Source organism: Carcharhinus amblyrhynchos, unplaced genomic scaffold (genome assembly GCF_965287045.1).
Source record: "Carcharhinus amblyrhynchos unplaced genomic scaffold, sCarAmb.v2.hapA scaffold_38, whole genome shotgun sequence".
NCBI classification, from domain to species: domain Eukaryota; kingdom Metazoa; phylum Chordata; class Chondrichthyes; order Carcharhiniformes; family Carcharhinidae; genus Carcharhinus; species Carcharhinus amblyrhynchos.
This window is the reverse complement of record NW_027649779.1, coordinates 3,721,244-3,727,243: the sequence shown is the minus strand read 5'-3', so window position 1 is coordinate 3,727,243 and position 6,000 is coordinate 3,721,244. Positions and strand designations below refer to the sequence as shown.

The 6,000-nt window shown below is 40.1% G+C and overlaps 2 non-coding genes across 2 annotated transcripts; both read left to right on the top strand.

Annotated features, from left to right (window-relative positions):
- On the top strand, positions 1–73 carry trnaf-aaa (transfer RNA phenylalanine (anticodon AAA)). Its single transcript has one exon. It is a non-coding gene; the product is annotated as a tRNA-Phe (tRNA).
- A 5,332-nt stretch (positions 74–5,405) lies between these two features.
- On the top strand, positions 5,406–5,477 carry trnaq-uug (transfer RNA glutamine (anticodon UUG)). The gene has a single exon. It is a non-coding gene; the product is annotated as a tRNA-Gln (tRNA).
- The last annotated feature ends 523 nt before the right edge of the window (positions 5,478–6,000 follow it).

Sequence of the window (6,000 nt, the reverse complement as noted above, 5' to 3'; positions counted from 1 at the left end):
GCCGAAATAGCTCAGTCGGGAGAGCGTTAGCCTAAACACCTAAAGGTCCCAGGTTCAATCCCGGGTTTCGGCAGGATCCCTTTGTTGGTTTTCAGTGCTACCTGCTAATTACACTACATTTTGTCTCGCACTGTCTTCAAACATCAGTTCACACAAGCTGCAACAGACCAAATACCCATCGCAATTTCCACCCTGCCAGATGTTGCTCTATTTCCTGCTTGTTGGATTTCGCTTTTTAAAAAACTTCCTCTATTTCTAAACATTCCCAATGTTAATGAAAGGTGATGAAGGTGAAGGTTTATCTTTGTTTCCGGATGCACACTTGCCATGTAACGTCCTGAGTTTTTCCAACCTCATCACATTTCAGTGCAGATGTCAGGTCCGCTTTTACATGCCAGTGAAAATACATTTAGTTGACATTTTGTTTCAACCAAAACAATGTATATTTGCATTACCTCTTTTGATTCCTTCGGAAGGAGGCCATTGGACCCATCGAGTCCTCACCCACAACAATCCCACCCACGCCCTATTCCCCGTAAACCCACATATTTACCCTTCTAATCCCTCTGACACTAGAATCAATTTAGCATGGACAATCAAACTAAAACACGCATCTTTGAATCGGAAACCGGGACACCTGGAGGAAACCCACGGAGGCACGGGAAGAACGTGCAAAGTCTGCACAGACGGTGGCCCGAGGACCTGAGTCCCTGGCGCTGTGAGGCATCAGTGCTAATCACTATGTTACCGTGCTGCCCTTTCTACTGCATTCAATGTTACTGCAGTTCACTCCATTCAAAGTATTAGCATCAATCTGTGATAAACCATCCTGTGGTGATTCTGCTGAATAACATTAAATTATCACCGTTCATGGACCATCCAACGTTGGGCACCATTGATTTTAAACTTTGTTGTTTTTCTGGGTGAACTCCAGCTCTCCATTCCTCCCGCAATGTCACCGCTCAAACTGAGTCTTTCTCCTTCCCACATTGTTAAACTCACAGTTACTGGTTTCTGAGTGAAAACTGCCTCCATTTCACTGGAGGTGGGAGAGTTTACTATTTCATTCAATTAAAAGTTTTCTTGTCATTGAAGTAGAGATTTGGAGACAGATTTGCGAGATATTTGTGTCGGTGGAAACAATAATTTCTCCCCCATTAACAGCCAGGTTTTAACCCGTATCAGCATTTTGTGTCATCAGCACTTTCCAGCCCATTGCTCTCTTATTTTCTTTTTGATTCTTTACATGTGACTTTTCCAATTCAAACACAAACAAGGAAATCTCCCTAATATTGATCCTGACAGTTGCAGACCTGGAAGTAAAACAGGATTGTTGTACAGCAATGAATCTACACTTCCTGACCAGGAATCGAACGCGGGCTGCAGCGCTGAGAGTGCTGAATGCTAATCACTAGACCACCAGGAAAGCTAATGAAAGGTCTTTATAATGTTCATTTATCCATGAATCACCTGCTTTTTATTGTATTTCGGACTTTTTTATTCACCAAATGCAAGTTTATCTTTCACTTTTTATCCTTCACAAAGACCTTGTCTTGGTCAAAACTGAGTATGTCATGTCTCTGTGTATATCAGAAAACACCACGCTGGTTAGTAATATACTGTATACACTCTCTCAGTAATGACTGAACTGGACCCATTCTTCATTCATATTAGTACAGGTGCTGTATCGATATCTGGTGCATTCGGCTCTGTATTACTGCACAAAACCCGTCCCTCATTTATATTACAACAGATCATATTAGTTGGATTGGCCATGCAAAATTGCCCGTTATTTTCCCTGAGAGTATGTGGATTAGCCATGGAAAATGTGTGGGGCTAACGGGGATAGGGCAGAGGGGAGGACCTGGGTGGGATGCAGACTCGGTGGGCCAAGATAACCTTTCTTCTGAACTGTAGGAATTCTATGGCTCTATGTCTAAGAAATATCATAGACGTTTGCGTGTTTATTTATTTTAAATATTCTATTTTCTAATAACCCCGTTTGGAGAAATGATCTATTTTAGCAATTCCCCTTCAGTTTTCCCAGTGATAACCTTCAGCCCATCTCTGCCTTCCACGAATGCATGGAAACACCAAACAGTTCATGTGTTTCAACTGAAGAACGTTTAATATGTAAGTATTTATTGACAACCATTCTGTTGTATGTTCTTGCAAACAAAATGATTTCAGCCTCACTATTTTGTTCCCGGTGTTGACTTATCTGTCTTCAGTGATCTGTTGGAAAACGGATCGGCTGACAATGTGTGACAGCAATATTCACAACGGTTTCAACTCTCTTCAGTTCAGCAACACATTGTTAATCAATGTTCTTTTTTTTTGCCAAAGTGTATGAACCAAAATGTTTGCCTTCATTCGGATTTTTTAGCATGAGTAAAACGGACAATAACCATGTAATTTACAAGAAAAGATGAAGTCATCTTGTTTGTTCAGAGACTGGGATTCATGTACCTCAGCACACGGTTTAATTGTTCCAATGGGGACATTAGAAGATTTATAAATAGGAAATTTCACACTGTGTGCAATATTGTTTAACTGGGAGTGGCCTCTAATACAGCCAGCGATCACTGAATTTCAGAGTCATGCTCTGGATTATACCACTTGAGCTTTGTATCGTTTGGGTGTTTTATGATATCCAAAGGATTTACTACCCGGTCCTTGCCGTAGTTAGTGTCACTGGTAAGTCATATTTCTCTGTGTTCATTGTCCTTGTCTATGTTATCCAGTTCTTGATATCATTCTGTGTAACCTTCATGGTTTGTAGCTGTGAATGCACTGGAAACATTTCTCGTTGCCACACAGATATCCTCACACTGCCTGACATTCACTTTCAATCTTTCCACTTTACGGTTGTCGTTATGTAACATGATTTCCAGTATTATGATTCACAGCCAATTCCAAATCAGCTGATTCAACATCTTCAACTGCACAGTCTTCAGCACAATCAAAGCAGAGTCATCCAGACCAGAAATATTTGCTCCAAACCTGCTGGCACCATTGTGACCCCCATATACAAATCTGAAGAAGGCAGCAAATTGGAGATTTTATTAACTGGTGAATTTGGTTTCTTGCTACATCATTGTGGGGCTTTTCTGCTGTGAACTTGGTCTCGAGCAGAATAGGTGAACTCATTTTATTCTGGGGTGGATTTAATAAAAATGTTTCAGCTGTTACCAAGGATCCTGAGAGATTGTTTCTCTTGTGCTCAGTCTAAAATACGAGTAAATTGTGTTTCCTTTCCTTACAGTGAATGTATTGACGATTCTTATCCTGTCACGAGGGAAGTGTGGTCTTTCCAAAAGTGTGGTACATTACCTCATTTCCATGTCAGCAGCGGATCTACTGGTCGTTATCATTGATCTCATATTGAGGCAAATTCCCATTAAGTTTGATTTTGTAATCATTTACCATATTAAAATATGTAATATCCATGCTGTGCTGCTTTATGCAGTCACTGATTGCTCTGTCTGGTTCACTGTCTCTTTCACCTTTGATCGATTTGTGGCTATTACTTGTCAGAAGCTGAAAATAAAATACTGCACTGAGAAAACTGCAACAGTGGTTCTCGGAACTGTGAGTGTGCTTTTCAGTGTAAAGAACATTTTCTGGTATTTCATGTATGGTGATAGATATGCGATGTGGAATACTCCCCATTTTTGTAATGTAGACTTTGATGCCCTGTCTTCTGCAGCATGGGGAGCGGTTGAAAATCTGCATTATATTTTAACACCGTTCATTCCTTTTTTGTTGATTCTGTTGCTGAATGTTTTCACCATTAAACACATTCTAGGGTCGACCAAATTCCGCAGGAGACTTCGGAGCCATAAGTGTATGGATAGTTCAAAGGACACAGAGACAGTGAAGAGAAGAAAATCCACTATCTTACTGTTTGCTCTATCAGGAAATTTCATCCCATTATGGTCAGTGTTACTTTTCTACTCCTTTTGTCAACGATTATATGATTTAAACTTAATTCATTTCTATATTCCTGCATTTGTGCGGGAATTGGCATTTATGCTCCAACTCCTGAGTTGCTGCACCAATACATACATTTACGCAGTGACCCAGACACAATTCAGAGAGGATCTGAAGAATGTGATGAGATTTCCATTTACTGTAATTGTGAAATTACTTACAGAATAAACAGATTTTTTTTCATTAGAACAAGGTGTGTATCTGGTGTTCTGCACAAAACCATATCTCAGTGAAACACAAACAATGAGGAGACATTTTGTGATACTATTTCTTATTAAGAAGTGTATTGAAAATGTAAAAAAAAGAAAAAAAAACAATGAATTGAGTCCAGGAAAAATCTGGATTCAAATTAGCTAATGCTTATGAACCAGTCTGGACATCACATTGAGTTCCAGTTCAGTCCCCTTCTGTTAACACGGGCGGGAGTTTGCATCTCACTTCAGCTCCAACACAACTCCCTCAATGAAATGAATCTCAAATCTCAACCCCTGTCAACTCCCTTCACAGTTCCACCCCACCTCACAACACCCTCACTCTCCCAGTCAGCTCGACCCTCAGCCCAAACAGTCCCACCCCCTTTGCAGAATATTCCTTATTGGATATATTGATGATAAATTGAACAGATTAGACTCAAGGTTCACGAATGGGTGGATTGTGTGACAATAGTGGTTGTAAAATATTAGCTCTAAACTTCGATGGATTTACAGCTGGTGTCAGAAGTCAGCTTGAGACAGAATGTTGGAGTGGCAGTGATTCTATTCAGTAAAGCTCAATGGCAGCATTTGACAATGTACTTGGGACAATCAATTAATAAAACCTCAGTCAAATGCGCGTTAAATTCCACTACTCTCATGGATTTTGCAGCATGTGTGAAAGATCACAGTTAGGGTTGGTCTTCGTAAAAGGCCAGAGATGTAAATTATTGTTGAAAAATTCAGACAAAAATAGCTTTATGTTCAGTTATGAATAAATAATGTTTAATGAATTCAGAACAACTATTTACAATAATAAAATATAATGTAATAGAATAATTAGCCGTAAATGGACATGTTTATTAGCAGGAATAACAATGCTAGTATCATATTCGTAAACTTTCCACTCCGAAGGTAACTGGAAAACATGAAAAGCCTTTTTTTCTTCACTCTTTCCAACCCTTAAAAAAACTCCTAAAACCTTTTTTCACTGTAAACGTGGTTTAAGTGATAGTTTCGCCATCTGCTGGCGACTCACTGTTTGAATGTGGCCAGTTACAGTGACATTTAATGCAGCGGAAGGAAGCCTACTCATTTTTTACAGGAGGAACCATCAAGGGCAATGTAAGTATGAATTGTGCAAGGGGCCTGATATTTCTCCCTGCTGTTCAAATTGGTACAAATATTGTTCGACAATTTTCGACTTTTTGCTGCGTGTTGGGTTCTGTGGTGTAATGGTGAGCACTCTGGACTTTGAATCCAGCAGTCTGAGTTCAAATCTCGGCAGAGCCTTGCTTTAATTTGCAAATGCAGATTGCCTAAAGAGCGTTTCCTTTAAATTTCTCATTAAGTCCTAATCAAGAGAATTTGCCAACCAGTTTAACTGTTGTTAGAATTCGATTTGCTGAGTCTCTGGCGTCAGATGCCTGAAACATCTCTCTTTTTGATCTTTCGCTACTCTTTCCCTTCTTTGATGAAAGAAAGAATCAGTTGGTGTCACACAATAACCATTCTACTGGAGTCCGGCAATTACTGAGCGACTCTGTGTGTGTGTGTGTGTGTGTGTGTGTGTGTGTAAGTGTGTGTGTGAGAGAGAGAGTAGCTGTCTGTGTGTGTGTGAGTGAGAGAGAGAGAGTAGATGTGTGTGTGTGTGTGTGTGTGTGTGCATGTGGGGAATAAAAGTCTTCCTTCAGAGTGCTGTTGATTCCATGAGTGACAGTTCGCACTCTGTCCTCTCGCCTCCTAACTTTTGTTTAAACTGGGGCAGATAACAAAGTGAATGACACCTGTACGGGGATCCCCTGCCACTGAAACT